This window comes from Condylura cristata, unplaced genomic scaffold (assembly GCF_000260355.1).
Source record: "Condylura cristata isolate star-nosed mole 26May11 unplaced genomic scaffold, ConCri1.0 scaffold00036, whole genome shotgun sequence".
NCBI classification, from domain to species: Eukaryota; Metazoa; Chordata; class Mammalia; order Eulipotyphla; family Talpidae; genus Condylura; species Condylura cristata.
The window spans coordinates 1,462,811-1,486,258 of NW_004567137.1; the positions used below are offsets into that span (position 1 = coordinate 1,462,811).

A 23,448-nucleotide genomic window follows, 5' to 3' on the forward strand; every position below is an offset into this window, starting at 1 on the left:
AGAGTCTATCTAAAGATTTACTTTCTGGGTGGCTTTATTCGACACAGATATTCAGAGAAGAGCCTGAGTTTACTCCTGTTTTAATGTAGTTTCTACTGCCTCTGTTCCCCTTGTTCCACAAGCCCCCTGCACTATTTTCCTAGGGGACTGAACACTACACACACTTCATTGGCGCTCAGTTCTAGAAGCCAGAAGTCCAAACTTAAGGCACCTGCAGACCCTGCTGCTTGAGGATGCCAGGGCAGGCCTCTCTGGTGGCTTGTGGTCATTCTTTGGCAGGAGACAGCAGAGCTCCCCTTTCCACAGAGGTTTCTGAGTCCAAATTCCCACTTTCATGAGGGTACCTGTTATTGTGGACAAGTCTGTCCTTCAATATGATCTCACCTTAACTATTTATATCAACCATCACCTCTTTGCAAACATGTTCCCATCATGGGGTATGTCTTTGACATTTGAGTTTCTGGGACTTTAGTTCTTCTCAACTTGCAGATACTCACCAGGTTGCAATGTGCTGACAGGACGTGACTGTCAAACACAGCGCCCTATGTGCATTCCTGGAAGAGAGCCCAAGAGGCTGGGAGGTGAGCTGCACCTCGCTGCCTGGGTTCCATATGAACGCTCATGGAAGAACGCAAATCAGAGGCCTCAGCATGACCCCATGAAACTGGTCTGCTCTATGAAAACCCACATATTGCTCTAAGCAAATCATATAGATCTGAAAAAAAATGAATGAATTTCCCTACATATGGGAAAACTAAAAATTTAAAAAAGTAAAATAAAAATAATCAAATTTGTGCTGTTAGTACCATACTAACATTGAATCAAAATGGATATTTAATAAAAATTCTATGCAGCTGTGAAACAGCTCACTATTTAACAATTGGTTAATGCTTCTGAATGCTACCATTTAAAAAAATTATTAAACAAGGCCAAGCCATGGCCACCTACTGTCAGCTTCAGAGATGGCCCTGTCCACCACCACCTCCCCACATGTACCCTTAGTGCGAGGCGGCCCATGGATCTCAGGCTTGGTTGGACATCAGCCCTAGGCTTTGGACATGTTTTTAAAACTTTTGTTTACTTGATTACATTGTGTTTTTTAAAAAATAACTCAATGAATGACATTTTCCTTTTCTATTAAGATTTTGTTTATTTTTTATGTAGAAGAACTCAGGTGCAGGCCAGAGGTGTGGAGGGTGAGAGGATTCACCAGTGACAGTGGGGAGCAGAACAGGTGGATCTACTGAAATCCTCTGCTGAGTGGAGCAGTAGGCGAGACAGGAGAGGTCTGCTGCACCATGTGTGTCACCCTCCTGGTCAGGGATCAAACTCAGGCCATAGAGGTGACAGTGCTGAGACTTAACCTCTAGGCCACGAGGGAGGCCCTTATTATAGTTTTCATCTCACAGAAAACATTTCTAGGATGTTGATGAGAGGAAGTGAGAGAAGAGTAAGAAAGAAGAAACCACGGGGCTTGCCAAGGAGCAGCCAGTGGATGGGAAACATCTGGGGCAGACTTGGTCAGCCTCACAAACCTCATCGCCATTTTCCTATCCTCAGGGATAGAAGTCCAGGTCAGTTTGTACTTCCCCCCACGGCCTGAGGCAGTAAAGTACACCCCTGTGGCTTACTCAACCTAAATGTTCAGAGGAGTCTGTCAAGAAGGCAGGCGGCACTTTCTGAAGTGTGCAAGTTCAGTTCTGGAGCCCAAGATCGTCCATAAATGTGTTGATGACTGACCTCAACTGCCTCATCTATGGTAAAGGAAAAGGCATAAGACTTTAACTCCATGAAGACCCTTGCAAAATCCAAACATTCTAAATCAAATCCTTTGCTCAAAACACTGAAACAAACAAACAAACAAAAAATCCTTTGTTAGTTCTGAGATGTAGAATGACTGAAATAGCTTTTTACTTAGATTTTGCATCTCCGGGCTCTTCCAATAAAATTCCTCTTGCATTTTCTTCTTTTTCCTATGTAGCACTTTGATCCAAGTTCCAACCCCAAACACCTTTTACCTGAATTCTGCAATAGCCTCTGGCCCGCCTTCACTGTTATCCCTTCCAGAGCTTTCCAGGTGTCTTCTCCAGACTTAACCATCTAAAGCATATTGCTCTGCCCATACAAGTTTTGATTTTATCACAGCAAGGTTGCATTTTGCCACCGGTACACTCTCCCCTGGTTTTGCTTCGTGTACTCCCACTACTTGGACTTCCAAGGAGTCCAGCCCGACACTGCAGATTAGCACGTCAAATGCTCACGTCCTCCCAGAGTGTGCTGCAGCTGCTGGGTCTGTCCCTGTAGGGTAACTTATTCTTCAACTGGCTCAGACCTTATCGTCTTGTCTTCAGAGTTTCAGGGCTAGACATGCTCTTTTCTTTTTCTTTTCTCTAGTTACAGACCAGAGCTCTCCAGGAACACCTACTACTACTGAAAAACAGACAACTGCAGTTGTTCTTATGGAGCCCATGGAGTAAACCTTCCAGCTACTGACAGGCAAAATGGAAATGAAGAATACAGAAGTGAGCAAGTGTGGTGGTCCTGCAGCCACTTGCCACATCCTGCTAAGAAAGGCGATCCAAGAGACAAAACATCCGAGAGGAAGTCTTCTTGGACTTTTTGGCCTCTGGGAAAAGTCTTCTCTTATTTCACTGTGTGTAGGACTTGAGTTCCCTGCCATGGTAGCTTACCCAGAACACTGTGGTGCAGGGGTGAGTGAGGGTGGGTAGGCCAGAGCCTCCTGTAGAAGTCAGCAGCAGTGATAATGGTCTTTACATTTCAATTCAGAGGGCAGAGTGCAGCAAGAGTGCAGATACTTTCAGAATGTGGGTTTTCCCCACGGGGTTGTGAGCCTGTGCTTATCTGACCAAGCTTAGCTTCTACGTCAGAGGTGAGGCAAATCCATGGGACTCACACAACTTTCGACTACCATGTGAGTAGGTGGAGTTCTACTGCTTGCTAGTATGTGCTATGTTCGAGTTCCTGAAATATATCTTTTACGACCTAACAGCATTTTATGTGTGTGAATCTTCTGAAAATCCAACTTTAAGCTGACCTGTTTCCTTCTAGTTGAGCAGCCTTCTGAAAATCCTCTATCTACCATCCATCCACCAGCCACTCATCCATCCACTCTCAGCCCAATACTTGCCATGCTAATTGGAACTTTGTGCCAGCTATGAATAAGATAAAAGAGAAAAAGGTAGAGAAACAAAGTAGCCAGTGCGCAAGACATCTGTGCACCTGTGCGCTCCAGGAGAAGGCAGCACCACTCAGGGTCCTTCATCCAGGGGAAAGCGACAGCCAGCACACGTGGCTGGTGACCCTGTGGGAGAGACGGGACATGCTGCCTCAGGGGCACACCAACTGCTGTTGCCAGTGGACTGTATTCACCAGGGGCACTTGGTCCCTAGAGCAACAGCCAATGATCCTGGATTTGAAATAGCGAGGGCCTAGATACACTTAATTTCTTAGGTTTCTACGCAGGAGTGGAAGAGCGAGGTGTACAGTTTGGTCATCAGGTGGTGGGACTACAAGTAGCCCACCATCTGAGCCAAACAGGTTTTGCAAAGTCCTTGTCTGGGCACACAGACCTACCTGAAAACAGGTGGAAACTTTGGCTCTCCTTTTTCTCTTCCTACACTTTTTACCAAAACAAATTTGACTCCTGAAAATTTCCCTTTCTCTTCATGGCATTCCCAAGCCTCTTTCACCAATCTGGGGTATCTCATTTAGCATTTTTTAAAAACCTCTCCAGAGGATCTTCATGTCCAGGGAAGATTCAAATCCACAGAACCACCAAGGTGGGGCTCAAATCCATGTTCATGAAGGACTCCAGGGCACAGTCTCCCCGCTCCCCCCTTGCCACCCCCCCACACCCTCAAGCAGCTGCTAACTACCAGCTGCCTCAGGTTATGTCATGTAAGGACCTTTAACTTTTATTTAGCAGTTGTCCTCTTCTTAATCTTCGAATTAAAGGTGCAAACAATGAGAATGGAACCTCACTGTGCCTGCCATTTAGCTAGGGGTCAAGACTAGCTTTGATTGCCTGAAAGGGGTCAAAAGCACTGAAGTGAAGTCAAAACATTATTCCCTGCACAGCAGCCAAGGCGGCTCTGAGGGAGGGCGCACTCTGCAGGGCTGGGGTGCAGCTCTCACTGTTGTACACAGCTGAGCAAAGCTGGTACCGTTTCTCAGTCTTAGCGCTAATGAGTTGAGAATTTGTGTTAAACGAACTCGGGTGTCACTGTGAAAACCCTACATTGATTTGAGTAGTGAACACATGTGTTCTATGCACAACGCAACAAGTAAAAGTTCACATATGCTAGAAACAGCAGAGTGATCTAAGACACAGCGTGACGAAAGCTAGCCCCAGGTCCACTCTTCTGGGCAAGAGTGAGGGCTGTGCACCCCACCATGATTCTCTCCCAGATCCGGGGAAATATGCCAGGAAGCAGAAGGTGCTGGACTCATCAAGTGAGGACATGCCCGCGTGGAACACACTTCCTAAGCACCCGGCTGTTGGAAAGTTGCTTCAAGAGCAGCTGCGGAAGAAACTACAACATTAGTGTTTCTGCTTCTGGGAGCTGCTGTCCTTAAGATACAGTTCCTTGTCTGTAAGCAAAGCAGGCAAATTCACTTGTTTTAAGTAAACTTCCCAAAATGAGTATCCAGTAGCCACAAGTCAGAAAAATAAAATACAGACTTCTTTTAAAAGATACGTAAAGGCCCTGGTGGCGCAGCGGGTTAAAGCACTGCACTAAGAAGCTTAAGCTACTTCCGCATGAGTTCGATTCCCGCCTGCCCCGGAGGAGACCACATGGCGCGGCAGACCTCTCCTGACCAGCCCACTGCACCCCTCAGCAGTGTACTTCGTCCATCTGCCTGTTCTGCTCCCCCTTCTGTCTTTGGTGAATCCTCTCACCCTCCGCATCTCTGGCCTGTACCCCAGTTCTGTATGAATAAATAAATCTTTTTAAAAAAAAAAGATACGTAAAAATAGGCCCTCCCTGTTGGCGCAGTGGGTTAAAGCACTGCACTGAGAAGCTAAAGCCACTTCCGCATGAGTTTGATCCCCTGCCCCGGAGGTGACCACATGGCAGGGCAGACCTCTCCTGACCCACCCATTGCTCCCCTCAGCAGTGTACTTCGTTGATCTGTCTGTTCTGCTCCACACTCTGTCTATGGTGAGGCCTCTCACCGCCCCTGAGCCTCTGGCCTGTACTCTAGTTCTGCCTGCACAAATAAATAAATCTTAAAAAAAAAAAAAGATACGTTAAAAATAAGAATAACACTATGGACCCTGCCTACATGCTTGTAGCCCTCCTTAGTCTTCTGCTGTGATTTCCGGGGGCCTGACACCTGAGAACTGCAGTCTCAGAGGTCCTTTCAGGCCTAAAGATGCCTGTGTGCTCCCTTCTATGCCAGACACTTTGATGCTGGTTTCTTCCACTACTGTATTCATGTTAAAAGCATCAAATGAGGCTTTTTTTTTTTTTTCCATTTTAGTGGTCTCTTCTTCAGAGCATGCTCTTAGCTTTGGTTGCCACTTGATTGTCCGCTCACTGTATGTTCAGCCAATTAGCAAGAGATATGGCACTTATCTACATTTCATTCATTTTAGTTGTTCAACGAACGTGCAAATTTTATGCCTTCAGATCAGTGGAACAGGTAAGAGTAAGAGAGTAAGAGTTTTTATAATCGAAAACTACACTGAAAATTACCAGGCCTGGTCTTTCCATTCACCAGAGGAAATAGCATTTTATTTCTGCTTAACAAATTTCTATCCACAACCTCTGAAACTTTAATGATTCACATCTGGTAGAATACCAATGAGCAACATTTCCTGAGTGCATCAACTTTATGACCACACCTAATCACAGGTACGCAAGTGATTTTTATAGAATGAAGGAATGAATACTTCCAAATGCTAGGTTTCACAATAATTCAATTGACAATCTTAAATTTCTCCATGAAAGCAACAATGTGAGAAATCCTTGTAATATTCCAAAACTATACAGGAGTCATCAGTATCATTCTGTTAAAAAAGATGTGAGAGACTGTGGAAGATTCCTCACCCCAGGGTGAGGAATCTGCTTCACCTGTGCACAGGCTGCTTCACCTGTGGTGAATGAACTTCACAAAGCTAGTTTTGCTTTAGCCCACCTGACTAAATGCCACTTCCGCAGAGAAGCCTACTGTGCATAGTCAATGTAACTTTATTTTACCCTCTCTTAGATTCATGTCTTATTTGCTTAATAAACTCAAGACAATCTTAAATTGTTTCATTTTGTAAGTCCTGTTGCCCTTCATCCCACTAGTCCCCTGAGGGCAGGGACCATGCCTTCCTTGTCTTGCCCTGGATTACAGGAGATACTTAGAATAAAACTAGATGAAAAATCAACAATCTGCATTCATACGATTTCTTTCTTTTTAGGTAAAGATGTGGTTCTCATTTCCAGCTATGTCCAAGAAACAAACTGCTGTGAACTGACCGTGCTGTTTGCCAAGTGTTTACAAATCTTACTACTTTGGATCTTATAAAAAGTCTGTTTACCTCCTACAGGTTTTTTTTTTTTTTTAATCTCCCCCAAGTCTTCATAATAGGTAAGATGCTGGTGCTGAGCAAAGCACCACCCAGTGACAGCCTGGCTTCCTGCAGGATATCTGTCACTTTTCCTCAGATAAAACAAAGCTGCAGAGGGGAGCCGCCTCAGTGCCCTCAGTGTGGGGGCCGACACAGCCGATTCTACTGCCATGACCAGGCTGTGTTCTCAGGCCAGGCAGAAGTGTGTAGACCCTTCCCACTGACCAACAGTCACACAAGGAGCTTCTCTTTGGGGTGAGCCTCCCCAGGGAATCTGGACACTAAGGAAATCTTGTGAAAGAGGGAGGGCAGCAGGGTATCAGGAACCACTGTCCCGCCAGGATGCTAACGTAACCTAATGGTGCTGAGGGGGTCATATCTCCAGTCACATTTCCCTTGCCTATCCTCTGGAGGATATTACTAGCTTGTTAAAATGTCACGTAATACTAGCAATAAAGACATACAAAGAACTGATGAAACTCAACAAAAATAAACAACCCCATCAGAAAATGGGCAGCAGAGCTAAAAAGACACTTCTCCAAAGAGCAAATGCATCTGGCCAACAAGCATATGAAAAAATGTTCAACATCACTTGTAATAAGGGAGATGCAAATTAAAACCACATACCACCTCACCCCAGTGAGAACGGCACATCTTCAAACAACTAGCAACAATAAATGTTGAGGTGTAGAGAAAAAGGAACTCTCCTGCACTGCTGGTGGGAATGCAAACTAGGACAACCACTATGGAAAACTGTTTGGAGGTTCCCCAAATGCTAAACATGGAGCTTTCATATGACCTAGCAATCCCACTCCTAGGTATGGACTGAAAAGACACAAAAACACTGATTTGAAAAGACACTTGCACCACCGTGTTTATTGCTGCTTTATTACAATTGGGAAGATATGGAAACAACCCATTGCCCAGAAGTAGATGACTGGATTAAAAAGATGTGGTACATATACACGATGGAATATTACTCAGCAATCAAAAATAAATACATGATTTTGCAGCAACATGGATGGAGCTGGGAAAGATCATGCTTAGTGAAATAAGCCAGAAAGAAAAGGAAAAATATCAGATGGTTTCATTTGTAGCAGGAGTATAAAGAACAAGGAGGGAAAATAATAATAATAATGAACAACTATAGACCAGAGACATTTTGTGGGGGTGGAGTGGGGAATGGGATCAAAAACAGTGGGGGGAGCGAAATGCACTGGACTATGGTGATGGCACACGGGTGACTTGTGATGGGAAGCCTAAGGGGATTGCAACTGAGATGGAAAAAGGCACAAAATGATGTAAAAATATACTATTGTAATACAAAAAATATATAATCGATCACAAAAAAGGCTACAAAGTTATTGTTAAAAAAAAAAGTATCACATAAACCAAACCCACTGCTCTCAGTCTAAATGTGAGCACAATTTGATAAAGGGCTTCTCTTCTCTGTACTATGTTAACCTCAAGCATCAGTTCTTTCTTCACCTTTGAAATAAACTACAAAACCATGTGTACTATCTTGTCTCCATGAATTCCCAGGGTCTACTGTATGATTTAACCAAACCAGTATCCATATTCTGGAAAAAGATGACTGGGACTCATCTCCCCCATTCTCCATGACGATGCACGGAGAAGGTCTGCTGCGGTGGGTCACTGCTGGAGCATCACTCAGGGCTCAGCCGGACATGTTTGAAAGTAACAAAATAGATGAGATGTTCAGTGAGCTCTGAACAAAGTGTGAAGATTTCATTTTTCAACACAAGCTCCTTGAAGGATCTAGACGTTTCCATCGTTACCTTCTGAGTAGAACCCAAATATCCATACTTGGTTTGCTTGTTGGAAAAATAAAATTTAACTGTGTGGTGATCTGGGGAAGGCACCAAATTATGGGCTCTGGATCAGAGAGTGGTTTGATTTTGATCTCATCTCTCGCTTCCATGTTCCCTGCCACATCCAAGGAAGGGTGGAACGAGCAGGGAGGAGGGGAAGCTGGAAGAGGAGACTGGGGAAAGTAGAAAAAAAGGCTGGAGAGCCAGAAGGAGACCTGGGGGAGGCACAAGGAGCAGAGAGACATAGGAAGAAGCTGAGCTTGCTCCTTGACTTTAGACCGTTGAAACAGATGTGAGTGAGAGACCTGTGGGGAGATTAACAACGGCAGCTTTTATCTTGATTTTAATTTTGCTCCTTCTGTCCTAGATGTGCTGGGCTTCTCTTGTCCCTTTTTATGGGTTCTTACCAGAAGGTGCTTTATACATGTGGCAGCTTTTGGGCCTCAATGGCTCCGTTTTGGCCACCCCTGTTTGGCTGCCCATTTACCATGAGGAACTTAGGGTGCTTGATTTGGAAATGATATTATTTATTCTTTCCCTTCTCTTATCTTTATTACACACTAATTATATTAAAGTTCCTTTCCATTAAAGGTTTTGTCTTGATGTGGCTGATGGCTGAACCTATTTAGAGAAGGCAGTTCTGGGGGTTCTGGGGTGCCCTTTACCCTTCCCTAGTAACAGAAGTTCCCCTTTATATTCCATTAAATAAACAAAAACAAAAATCCTCCAGGTAGTATAATGTAAACTGTGCAATACAGCAGAGACACGTCCTAATTTCTTCAAAATCATCACAAAATCATGACTGGGCAGGTGAAATCGATGCTATTCTGGTGCACTGTCATCCACACAATTTTCCATGAAGGGAAATTTCTCTTCCCACACCCCCTTCACAAAAGGGAACTTTCTGCTCCTGTGTTCCCCCAAAGGTAGCCATGAGCCATGTGTGGCTATTGTGCACTATACTGTTGCCTATATAATAGGGGACGTGCAATATGTGACCTGTAATACACATATATTTGGCCATCAGATGACACTATTCCTCATATGTATGTGGTCTTCTGGCTCCTAGGTCCCGGCACTCTTGGGAACTCATAAGTGGACAGTGGGATAAAGGTGTCCTTTGTTGTGTGGATGATGTGACTTTGGGGAAGCACAGAAGGCTGGGGGCTGGCTGCCAGGAGAACCGAGTATCTGATCGGAGATTTGAAACTTCCAGTCCCTTGTCTCCAGGAATTTGAGAGGAGGCTAGATTAAGCTCAATTGCCAATAACCAGTTAAATCAATCACAACTAAGTAATAATGGCTCCACAAAACCCCAAAAGGATGGACTTTGGACAGCTTCCAGGTTGGGGACCCAGAGCACTAGTTCCAGGAGCAGCCACAAGGGCTGGCCGCCTGCAGTTGGAACGTTTAAGCAGGTATTATGTACAGAACTGGGTACATTTTACCTGGCGGGAACCCTGTGACTCTCCCCTTTGGCTGTTACATGGGAACCCAGCAGATTCCCTGTGGAATGGAAGCATGAGAGTGGGGGCGGACAGGGAGGTCATTTGCTCTGCGAGGATCCCCCCACTCCCAGAGTATTGCCTATGAATAGGGCCTGTGTGGGCCTCCAGCAAGGACACCAGGACTGCAGACAAGAGACCTGAACACCCATGTGGCTGGCATTGCCAGGACAAGTCGCACAGTGAGATGGAAACAGTTTGTCTGGGAACAGTTGCCTGGGGAACCAAGGAGGAGGTGTCCCCCAAGGGCAGGGCCTCTATCTCCTAGGAAATGCTGGAACCCACCTCTGACGGTAGCTTGCATTCTACCGTCACTTGAACTGTGCCCTTGAATGGGTTTGCAAGTGAAGAAACACAGTTGCTTGGTTTGTGGGGAAAATCTGTTTGAAATGTTGACACTCCAAAGGAAGAAGGTGAAACAAATCTGCTCACTGCGCTAGGCTGCAGGCTGGAACCCCGCCCTGCTGGCATTGCTGAGCAGCGGTGAAAGCTCCACGCTTTGGAATTCAATGGCCTGGTCCTGTAGTCAGCTGGGAGGGCCATGGAAACCTGGCTGAGTACAGGGCATCCTCTGCACCTGCAGATCCAAGGCAGGGAGAGGGGTGAAAACAGGGGAGGGAAGAGCACAAAGGACTGTGGGGATGGTTCACAGGGACTTATTAATGTTTTACACCAAAATGAGTAACAATCTGAGAAAAATAAATTAAAATAAAGGTTACAGTAAAGTAGGACATGTGGTGCCCATGGGAAGAGCCCCCTACCAGACTTGGGAGGTGGCTGCAGTCAAGTAGCAGACAACCCTGCATGCTGGCAGCTGGTACCCACCCAAGTTTCCGAAATGAGTGGACATGGGACAAGGCAGCCACACAGAATGCAGACACAGCGCCCTTGGCCGTTGGAAGAGCAACTGCAGTAAGGACTGGCAGCAGGAGAGTCAGATTCACCGGGGGCAAGGCCAGAACCTGGCTGGTAGGTGGGGCCCATGCTGGCACCACAGGGTGCAGCAGTCCTCCAGGAGACACACTGACTTGGATGCTTGGACACCATAAAGAAGCAGAAAAGATGGCAGTATATCCATCTGGATGGCTGACCGAGGTGCAGGCCATGATGTGCAGCAGTGGGAGAAGAAGTTCTGAGAGGAAGTCTAAGCGGGATCCAATGGCAATTAAATTTGGAAGGAGGCTATTAAAACACGCAGGGGGAGAAGTGACTGTTCCCCTGAAAGACCTCGTTTCTCATCATCAGGAGCAGTGGGCAGAGCTGACGCCCCACCCTGCTCTTTTGTTCCCTACTTGGTGCAGTTCTCAGGGGACAGGACTTCAACTCCAAGGCTGAAGCAAGAAACTGTCACTGTAACTTTAACCTTTATCTCAAGATTCCTAAGGGTGTGTGGGGCAAGAGGAGCCTTCTGTATCAGTGTTGACCTGAAACTTTGAACAACCTGCTGGTACCTGGGAACTACTTGTTGGTGTGGGAAGCATCCATTCAGGATATGACTGGCTCCAGCAACCCTAAACAGAAACTGAATTTGGTTTTCAGGTCAGTTTAATGAATTAAAGTAAAATTTGGAGTAGTCATACGTGGCTAATGGCTCCTCTACTGGATAGTGTGGTTCTGATGAAATAATGAGCTCAAATTTGATCTACATAGAGCAAGGTCCACTTCTCAATGAAGAGAAAAACTGCCATCATCTATGTACCCAAGACTCACAAATTACCTTATCACAGGTCACCTCATGATGGATGTTAAAAGAAGCTCTTCACCCGGTGAGCTCCACCTTGACCTCCATTCCCAGACTACACCAAGATGAAGGAGACAGAAATCTCATTTGAATGGAGATGCCAGATTGCTTGGTACCCCTGTCTAAAACCAGGCTGATGAGATTCTCCTTATCTAAGACACTAGTGAGTATGAAGGTGTCCTTCGTGCAGGAGCAACGTTCACGAGCCTTCTAAAGGGTAAGGGTGTCTGAGAGTCTTGGGATCAAAACAGGTGTTTTCTGATGCCCTACAGTGAAACTAGTGTACTGGGCTAGGTGATGGTGGTTGTGAGCGGTGAATGTAAGGAGAACGAAAGAGATTAAAACAGATGAAGATCCAAAATGGAGGAGTGAAAGTTCTCAAAGCAGAAGGGAAAGTACACAGCAAGAAGGTCACATGTGGGGTTTCCCTGTGACATCAGCAGAGGGTGGGAGGCCAGCAGCTGGAGCTGAAGCAGCAGTAGGAGTGACTTTCCACATTTAGGGGGACACAGATAGAGAATGCAGCATCCTTCAAACTGTCTCCCTAAAAAAATGTCAGCCCATATCTACCTAACATCTGAGTCGTAGTGCTGGTACTGACAGCGCTCTCTGCCCTTAAACTCTGCTCTCTTCATCTTCACCACACTGCCTGATTTTGCCACACCGCCTGATTTCTGTCTGACCTCCTTCCTGGGACACTTGTCCTTGTTGCCAATGACATGACTCAAGAGGCTGGCCCTGACCAGGGGGCACCGTTCACACTGGACTCCCGGGGTGGGCATGCACCACAGCGTCTCTCTGGCTGTTACTTTGCTGTTATTTCTATAATGGTTGGCTCACAACACCACTTATGACTTAGGGTTACAGCTTCATACCTCCTCACATGTATGTGTTACACAGCCCAGCCCCAGTCTCCCACCACAGCCCACCAGCTGCTGTCCTCCCTTTGTTCCTAACCCCGCCTGCCCCCACTGGCCACCTCACTTCTGCCATCAAATTTCCAGGGTTTGTTTTAGTTTAGTTTTCTTTGTTATTTGTTTTATTTCTCAGTTATAAAAAAAGCTATGTTTGGCTTCTCAGTTATAAGAAAAAAGTGAACTCCTGCCATTTTCAACAAATGAATGGACCAGGAGGGGCTTATGCAAATGAGATTAAGTCAGGAGGAGAAAGACAAATATTGGATAGTTTGACTCACATCTAGCTTGTCACTTTTAAAAAAGATTGATTTCTTTATGCACACAGCACTGGGGTATAGGCCAGAGGTGCAGGGGACAGGAGAGGTTTGCTGCACCATGTGGGTCACCTCCCTGACCAGGGATAGAACTCCCAAACTTGTGCTGAACTGACTGCAGCTAGCTGCCTAGTGCTGAGCTTTAACCCCTTGTGCCACCAGGGAGGGCCCAGACTTATAATTTCTAATGCAGATAAAGGAGCCCTTGGCCTAAAGGTCTCCCAAAGGCTGGTCCTCAGGAAAGCAACACTTGTTGGCTTGGGTGCTAACCAAGATCCACTGTCCCTCATTTTTTTCTTATTTTATGTTACTTTATTTCTTACATTCTTCTTCTTCTTTTTTTTTTGGAAAAAAATTGAATTCCCCCCCCAAGCCGGAAGCCCCAAGAAACCCCCAACAACAAAAGCAACGCAAAACGGCAACGGAAGCCCCTGGGCCCCTTCCTTCCAATTTGAACCCAACAAAACCCAGTAAAAAACCCAAAACCAAAAATTTCCCGCCAAGTTTCCTTTTTTTTTTTTTTTTCCCCTGCCTCTTTGGTTTCCCTATATTCCTTCTATAAGTAAAGCCATGATAATTTTCTTTATCCTTCTGACTTATTTCACTGACCATAATCCCTTCCAGCTCCATCCATGTTGCTGCAAATGGCATGGGTTTATCTGTTTTTGATTGCTGAGTAGTATTCCACTGTGTACAGCTACCACATCTTTTTGATCCATTCATTTGTTTTGGGGCATTTAGGTTAGTTCCATATCTTAGCTATTGTAAATATGCTGCAATAAACATAGCAGTTTTTGTGCCCTTTGGATAGATTCCTAGGAGTGGAACTGCTGGGTCATGCAGTAGATCCATTTATCATAATTTGAGGAACATCACACAGCTTTCCATAGTGTTTGGACCAATCTGTTGTCCTTCATTTTTAATCTAGTTATTGATGCTCTCACTCACATATCTGCCTTCAGTCACTACCTATCTGCTACCTCTTAAGTCATTGCATTATCCTAAGTCCAGTTTTCTCTCCAGAGTTTCATACTCAGGGACAATTGGTTTCACAAAGTTCTATGAAGATGCTCAGTGGCACCAACAACACAACATATTATAAAGATGATTGACCCCCAATCCTAATTAACACTACCACTGTCCTCCAGACACCTCAGGTCAGAATGTGAGAATTATCTCTGTCTCACTTTCCAAGTAAGAGCCATCCAGAAATCAGTAGCTTATATCCTAGTCTCTCTCGTATGCGACCCTGGTGCATTCTTCCAACAGCTGCCTAGAGCTCTAAATGCTCTTAATTTAAGGTGGCCTGCTGACAACTAGTGTTTTCTGTCTCCTCCTGGCTTATAGCAGTATTTTCCAAAATAACTTATTATATTATGTCATATATTATCATGTCACTCTCCTGCTAAAGGGTCTTCAATCTTTCTGTGTCATTGACGTGATTTCAAGATGGAGTGTGAATTCCCAGTGGTCTGGGGAGCTGGAATAGGTGAGGTAGTCCTAAAGGATTATTCCTTTTTAACTTCTAGCACGTGTCCTAATTTATGCCTATACTTTAGTCAAGACATTATGCTTGGCTTCTTAACAGGCCTCGCCGAACCTTTCAAACTGGACCAGAGTTCCCTTATAAAATTCCAATGCTATTTATTTAGGGACACTGAAAGCATTCTCTAAGCTATCTTTCCCTTCAGAATTTCACTTAGAATTCAGGAATATGGTTTTGACTTTGCATGTTTGGTACCACCCTTGTACCTGCATCTAAGAATAAATGTTGAGGGCCTTCCCTGGTGGTGCAGCAAGTTAAAGCACACCCCTGAGAAGCTAAAGCCACTTCAGCATGAGTTTGATCACTGCCCTGTAGTTGATCCATATGACATGGCAGACCTCTCCTGACCGACCTGCTGCTCAGTGTACTTTATCGATTTCCTTGTTCTGCTCCCCACTCTGTCTCTGGTGAATCCTCTCACCACCCCTGCAACTCTGGCCTGTACCACAGTTCTGTATGTATAAATAAATAAATAGCTTTTAGGAAAAAAAAAGAATAAATGCTGGGCAAGTACACGATGGATGCAAGGTCGAAACAAAAGAAAAGGAAGGCTTCAGGTGCCTCTGTGAGATCATGGAGGCCAGAGGTGCAGGGGTAGTGAGAGGATTCACCAGAGCGGGGAGAACAGGCAGATCGACAAAGTACATGCTGAGGGGAGCACTAGGTGAGACAGGAGAGGTCTGCTGTGCCATGTGGTTCACCAAGGCAGGGATTGAACTCACACTTAAGTGGCCATGGTTTGGCTTAGCTTCGAAGTGTAGTGCTCCAACCTGCTGCACCACCAGGATGGGCCCAAAACATTTTTTCTTAAATGAACATTCAAAAAGTTGAAGGAGACAGCTATCCATGTCATTACTTTGAGACACAACTACACCATAGGCTGGAAACTGCATTTCTTAATTTCAAACACAGACATTTGGAAATGATATTAAGAAAAACTTTTCGCTGCAAAAGCTGACTGAGTCCATATTTTGTTTTATTTCTATCTTCTGAAGCATCAGACATTCTGAAGTTGTTCAATAAATATTTAGGCAAATCACTTAACCTTTCTAAGCCTCAGCTTACTCACAAATGAAATGGACTAATCCCTGCATTGCAAAGTAGCTGGAAGAGTGCCTTACTCTGTGCTGCAACATGTCAGCCGTTCATTCAATCAAAGGTTGCTATTTTTTCTTTTCTAATCTTGCAAATACAGTCGAGGGGCCTTTTTAATCCAGAACATAACATAGAAATATAAGACTCAATAATTTATATTTCAGTTCCAAAAATGAGGTCTTACTTGAATAATAAAACACAACAAAGACCAGTTCAGATACAAACTGGAAACTCTGAATGAATATAGCCAATAACAAGAAATTGCTCTAACAGGGGATAAGTACTTCACAAAACAAATTCTTGCCCTTTGTCTGTTATCTGCCATTCAGTATCAAGGGAGTATAATGTAACATAATGCACATCACAAGTGAAATGAAGATGTTGGTGCATGAGTTTTCTCTGCACTGAGGATTTTTGATTATTTCCCCACAGATCTCTGACTCCAAACAGAACCAAGACGACCAACCTGGAAAGCTGTACTTTTGCTCTTAGAAGCAGATTGAAAAATAAGTGGCTTAAAAGAGACCCATGACAAGGAGACTTCTCCAAATCTTTCTTGGCTTTGCAGACATTTATCAAGTGTATTTGGAGTCTTTCCTATTCCACTTTGAGCATATTCTTTTGTTCAGCAGAAATGTGGCACAAGGTCAGCCATTCAGAACTGATCTCTACTGTGTTACTTCACCGTTCACACATTACGTAGTTGTTGATAGGAAATTTTTCTGCCATCACCAATATTTCACAATATCACAGAATTTTTCTCTGAAATGATGACATGGTGAAAACAGGGTCACTATTCTGGAATAATGTACAAGATGAAGCCCCATAAAGTAGCAGGGGGAAAACTACCAATTGATCATGGTTGTAGATGGTGCGTAGTGCATTTTCCTTAAGACACTTAACATGGTTTAATTCAACCCACAACAACTGAGATTTATGAATCTAGAGAAGTCATAGAAAAAGATGGTGAAAAAGTAAGAGCTGTCAGAAAGCTTGCTGAATTGCTGATTAGCAAAGAATGTTTTAAGGAAAAAAAATCTCATGAGCAGAAGAATAAGAATTTATAGACTTCTACTCTCTCCCCTCTTTCCCCCACCCCAGCAGTTATGAAGACATAAAAGTCTGAAATTCTGAAGGCTGATGGGACTACATTGCTGGGCTGGCCCCCACTAGATTTCACTGCTTTGTATACTTGGCAGGATCATGTCAAGAGGATTCACTACAAGTGCACAAATTCCATTTTCATTGAGTCTTTTCTCTAGAAATCTGAGGCCTCAGTGTGATGTAATAGTTTAATTCTATCATTTGATGTTTGGCAACAGACCTGTCTCGTCCTTTTCCATACATCTGGTGAAACTGATAAACAAGCTCAGGCCTTTCATCACAAGAAGTCAATTCAAACCACATGCCAAAGCCCCCATTCTGGCCTCAACTACCATGAAACTCAGAGCCAGGCTCCTTTGCCCCTCTCACAAATCATTTTTGGATAAGCTCAGGAGGTCTGCCAGACCCTTCCCAGAATTTAAATTCTTATCTTCTTGGTGTGTATGTGTGTGTGTGCGTATGGACACCGCAGTTTCACTCACATGTGTGATTAACAACTTGGAAATCCCAACCAAATTTCGGGTGGAGATCCATCCCAAGTGTGTGGACTGTTCATAACAACAGGCACATTGCTAGAGGAAGGAAGGTCCCTTGAGAAGATGACATGATGATTTTAGCGAGATGTAGCAAGAAAACTATAGTCAAGAGAAAATAAGCCAGAATTCTAGTTTACACATCAATATCTTGTTTGTTCCATTCCATACACCAGGATTTCATTCCATTGACTACATGAATGCTAAACACAAGGCCAAGGCTCATTTCATAACGTAAAATGTTAAAAACTAGTCCTTGGAATGTGGTAACTCCTCCAATAGACAACGACAGCACACCTTTTGCTTATTTCATTAAGAAATAATAAGCATTTCTTTTGAAGGCACAGGTCTACACTAAGAGAAGCAAATTCCAGTGCCTGCAGGGGGCAGCAGTTAACTTCAATGGACCAGCATAGAACAATGGATGTGCTTAAACTTTTATTGCATGACAATTTAGCATAACCCTGTTCTGTTACACTGTTACACTTTACTGCACTTTAAAAATACTTCAAAATGCAATGTATGACCAGCTTTTGATCCCTGCTGTGAATTTTAAGGTTAAAATGTCAAAAAAAACAAAAAAAATATCAGATTTTTAACACTTTTGTTACCAACTTTAAAAATAATCTCTTGGAAAATCTGTATCCAGGTTCTTTGCCCAGAGAATCTTGGAGGATTCAATGAGGTAGCATTTAAATCCCTGCAGTGGTTTCATGAGCAAGATATGGAAGACTGAAAGTATCTACTCAGAATATTCCACTTTGCAGTTACAAAGGATAGTTTAATTGACTTAATTAGCAGAGGCATGATAAAGAAATAGTGGTGAAGATGGCTGTGTTGTGCTGATTCACTCGATTTTGAATTGATGAAGTGGAGGAAATGGGAATTAATAATGGTTATTTTCATATATGCCACTTGCTGGGTCACTAGGGATCTCCTTTTACTTTCTGACAAGTCACAGGAAATTGACCTGCTTGGAGGACTTAGGTAAGGCCCTAATAAATCAAGACAACTAGCCAGGCAACTGATTTTCTGATGAGTAAGAGTCCATTATTTATTTTTAAGGAGGAGTCTGTACATAAGAATTAACTACCTACCCTCAAAAAGCACTGCTTATAAACGGACTCTGCAGAAGGAAACTCTGATATTGGGAATGGATGAAATTCTGAAAAGGATCAAGCTTTGACTTTCTTTCTCTCAAACAATCTTTCAAAGTGAATCTTCTTGTGAGCCTGCCGCAAAGTCACTTGCAAACACACAGGTAAATGCAAAAGCCAGTTAATACAGAGTTAGGCTTGAACATGAAAATGTATCAAAGGTCAAGTTTCAGTTACAGTTCCCATAGTGATTGTAACCTGGCCACTTAACATGTCAACAGTAACCACCAGGGTACCCAGAACCAGAGAATGCATTTCTTTAATGGTTCTAGGCATTTCTGTCACCAAACAGTTTGGTTCTTTTGCTGCTTTTGTTTTGGTGTGTTTACTCTTACCAGTATTTCAAGAGCATTGTGTTTAGGTTTAAAAGCTTTTTAAAATGACTTCACCCATTCACTGACTTCACTTTTTAAGCTGACTTTCACTTCAATTGACTTCACGCTTCACTTTTTAAACAGGTGATGGCTGCAACAAGACATCATCTTGTAATTGTCAAGTAGAGCCAATTCATTTTTACACAAATATGGAATAATAATTATGACAGATTCTGCTTGGTGACTCAGAAGGCTGTTTTTACACTATGGTGTAAGTCAGAACATTTAGGGACTCACCAGTCTGAAAAATAAATAAATAAAATAAATAAAAATGATAGAGGTAAATAAAAATGGGAGATAAATAAAAATGAAGAGAGGAAAGTCAGGAACTGATGGGCTCAAAGCTGAGGGTAATACTATGGAAACTACTGAAATAAAGCATACACATTGGGTCCATTTTATCTTAAAAGCAGAGATATAAGTGACCTATAATATACATCATAGGTGAACTAGAAAGACAGTAAATACATCACAGATGGTCAAGAACAAGTGCTTCCCAGGCCTATCTTCTTTGTATTCAAAACTTAGTTTAAAAAAGGAAGAATATGCCAGGATCAGGATGGGAGATCAAAGGGCCTGTCTTGTACAAAGTGAAGGGAGAACTTCTGGACTATCTAAAACAAAGCCAAATATGTACTGCCTATGAGCCAACATCCAAGCCTAGTCTGTTTTTGTAAATAAAATCTTACTGGAAGACAGCCAAGCTGACACGGTTACACACGTTGCAGGGATGCTTTCCTGTAACCACAGCAGATGGATAAAGTAGCTGAGACATAGACCCAGTCTGGGTGGAGGAAGCCTAAAATATTTACAATCTGGATCTTTACAGGAAATTCAGCCAAGACACTTAAAAGAAAGCAGACAGGTCCATTGCCTGGAATATAAAACTATCTATTTAAGATTTAGTTTATTTATTTTATGCACACAAGATCTAGGTCAGAGGTGGGGAGGGGTGGAGGGAAGGGCGGCGGGGGGAGGGGTGGAGGAGAGGATTCACCAGAGACAGAGAGGGGAACAGAACAGGTGGATCTACTCAAACACACTGCTGAGGGGAGCAGCAGGCGAGACAAGAGGAGAGGTCTGCTGTGCCACGTGTGTCGGCTTCCTAATAGGGATCAAACTCATGCTGCAGTGACTGCTGATGGCTTGATAGTGCTGAGACTTTAACCCCAGCACTGTGGGGAGCTTCCTACTATATTTTAGTTGAGGATTAGAACAAAAAAGCATGTGAGCTAGATGTGGCCACTTTAGTCTGCTTTCAGGGTATAAAATCATCAAATACAAGCTAAAGTGAGGATAAAACATTTCCTTAAACATTTTCAGAAAACATGACTACTTCTTTTTCATATCTAATCCACTGATGTACAGGCACAATACATTTTAAAATCTATTTCTTGCTGGGTTTAAAGATTGAAAAGTTCAAATGTTGTATACTTGATATCTGAATATTAAAAGTGTACTTACGTGTTTCACTTCAGGGGTATTTTTATTGAAAGTTAGAAGAAATAAAATATTTTTGGGAAATAATCATACAATATGCCAAGGAAAGTGATTATCATTTAATAACTGAGGTCTGGAGAAGTGAAAAAAAAAGTGGACAAGATGGTTATAGTTAATACAGCATGAAAAAAATGCCCGAAGAGACTTAGCAACACCTAAAATTGATCTTATAAAAATGGATTAAGAAATAGTTTTATTAGCTGGACGACATGTGGGAATACTTGTGAAAATTTCAGCAAGAAAAATTTAGGCAAACTATTATAAAAAGTCACTAAAAACTAAGCTACAGAAAATTCTAACAGGAAAAGCTGGAAATTTGTGAACAGGTAACATTTTGTATGAATAATGAAAGCAATTGTGGTAAATGGCAAAAAGATTGCTTATTTTCTCAAAAAGTCAAGCCTGAATAACAAAATGGTCAATTTTGCTGTATAGCTTAAAAAAATACTAAAGTGACTCATCCAGAAATCAATTTGCAGCTTAGAAGATCAGAAGGAACAAAATAATAACTGACCTGACTTCGTTTTTCTGAAAAACACATTCAGTCAGACCAATCTCATTTTTTTCTGCGATAAAGAAACAGAATAATTGAAGGACTTAACTGAGGGGGGCTTTCACCCTGCACCTTGTAACATACCTTGTGAACAAAAAACAGGGCTAGTTCAGAAAAGCTAGAGTCTCCTGGAGCCACAACAAGGGAGCCACTGGGGGCAGGTGACAAGGCTCTTGTGCCCTGGAAATGTGACTAGTCTGAACTGAGATGGATATGCCAGATTTTGAAAACTTAGTTCAAAAAGTCATAAACAGCTCATTAATAATTTTATATTCATTACCTATTATAATGATATTTCACACCTACCGGGTTAAATAAAATTTACCTTTAACTTCACTAGTTTCAAAATATTTTAACCTGACTAGCAAATTCAAAATTTTTTATGGCTTGCATTCATGACTCACAGGTACTTCTATCGGAGAGCACCATCTGTGACCCAGAGATTTGGAGGGGACCTCTTACCTTTTTAAGCATCAGACTGGGGGAGGTGATGTGGAAAGCTAGTTGGGGGCTGGGTCAGGACAGTGCTGTGCTGGTAGGCACACCCCTTGTTCTCAGCATTCCAGGTCCTACCTAATCCTACCGAACTGCTTCCTGGCCTCCAATCATGAGAGCCCCTCCTAACCCAGTAAACCCTCTCGGGTGAGGTGGGTGAATTCACGCTAAGCAAAAAACCAAGAAAAATAGGCTGGGAGATTGCTAAGGTCCTGGCTGGTGCTGAATTTTTATGATGCTACAGTATGATATTATAAAAGTCCTTTACTGGTCATAGTTTTATGAGAATTACTCTTTATTAATATCCGACCATAGTGTTTAGTGACAGCCTAACTCAAGGACTGAACTACACAATCATCCTTCATGTTTACCTGTATGATGTTCACAGTGCATGGAATTTAGCCAGCCAGCATTCTAGCACTTGCCACCTGCTGCAGCTGGATGCATTTGTTTACTCGTTGAATGCCCAAGCAGGATTCTCAGCTCTGATGGCAGGAACAGTTTCTAACACTAACTCTCCCTCCCATAGCAAATGAATAATAGATTCCAGAGAAGTAAAGAGATCCAGTAGTTGGAAGAGCTTCCTGAATCTGAATCTGGTGTTATTTAATATTTTCAGCAGTGACTATGGCAGGGGGATCAATCATTCATTTGAAACTATATCTCATGCTGACTACAGAAATTTCATAGATATAAATTCAAGAGAATTATGTCTCACTGTGGTAATGATAATATTGAAAAATAAATGATATTATATATTTTTTCTAATTTAGGAACCAAAAAAAGCTTTATTCTTCCATTGTGATCAGCTCCATTTTATCCAAGGGGAAACTAAGGTTTAAGGGGGTGGGAATCTGAGGCTCCGAGTGTGACTGGAGTCTGGAAGTTGGATGTTGGGGATCTGATGGTAGGCTGGCGGTCTCCTTGTCACCCAAAGCACTGTGATGTCTCTTACTTTGTGTATGTCCTAGTTTGCATTCTTTGAAGCTGACCTTGAGAAAAGAATTTGAGGGTAAAGTTTGGGGGGGGAGGATCATGGAATACCTGAAGGAGAGTGGGGTGTGACAGTGGAAGAGCATATGGACCTTCATTTCTCAGCCCAACTCCACAAAAGGGGGTAAAGCCTCTGTCATGAGCTCAGTTGTGTCCCCTCGAAGTCATATTTCAGTTCTACTCTCCTAGCACTGCAGAATGTGATTTCATTTGGATACAGGGTCAGTAGAGATGAGATTAACCTTAAGGGAAGGTGTTAGAGAATTTTAACTCAATCTGACTCATGTTCATAGAAGAAGAGGAAATCTGAACACAAACACCCCAAAACTAAGCACAGAAGGAAGTAAAGCCAAGGAGAATGTCCTCAGGAGAATCCAAACCTCTCAGCACCTTGATCTTGTAGTTTTAGCATCTAGAACTGTGAAAAATACATACCTGCTATTTAAACCATTCTGTCTATTGCATTTTGTCTGGCAACAATAGCAAGCTAATATGCCATGCCTCAGAATTTCCCTCCCAAGTCAGGAGAGAGCGGGAGTGGCTGCACTTGAGTTTTACATTCTGTACTCACGGCTCTCATGTGGTCTCTGTGTTAACCCTGGTGGGGCCCCCAGCTGCATACCACCTGGAATGGCTTCACCTGCTCCTAATTCCCCGCCCCCCAATCCTGAACCATCCTGTTCTGGTCTATTCTGGTATTGCTCACATTCATGCAGATACAACAACACATCAGTTTCTACCTGGGTAAGACACTGAAGGATAGTCTGTCCCAGCTCAAAGATGGATGTTTTGGAAATAGCATCAGAATTCCAGACTTGGAGGAGCTGGCATGAAGTGTATAGAAAGGATTTTCATAGCAAACATGCACAGAATTCAAAACACTTCAGAATGACAAGCCAGACTTAGAATTGAAATTGAGCCCCAAGGCAGAGCATAACACAGCATTACATACGGAACAAACACAGTGATAGAGAGCAAATGAGACTGGGTGCAAAAGCACAATTTAATTCACTGCAGCAGTAATGTTGGATGGTATTTGCATCCAGAGATGAAAATGACAGCACCACTGTCATTTTAACTTTCCACATGTATATTGGGATAACAATCGTCTCTAGTTTGGAACCCTGTGAAATGGTATATGAAATGAAAATACTAAGTAGAGGCAAGACATCAATAAAATAAAGATGGATTAAAATTTATTAAATA

General features: G+C 43.0%; 1 protein-coding gene across 2 annotated transcripts in view; it reads right to left on the reverse strand.

The window, feature by feature from the left end:
* FAR2 (fatty acyl CoA reductase 2) overlaps positions 1-23,448 on the reverse strand; it is a 140,513-nt gene that overhangs the window by 81,792 nt on the left and 35,273 nt on the right. Inside the window, exon 1 of one of the 2 annotated variants that reach the window (XM_012732902.1) lies at positions 10,206-10,281. The exons of the other annotated variant lie outside the window; for it this stretch is intronic. The gene's annotated coding sequence lies outside the window, so the exon portion shown is untranslated. Of the gene's footprint in view, positions 1-10,205; positions 10,282-23,448 lie in introns of those variants that run through there. 2 annotated transcript variants of the gene reach the window in all.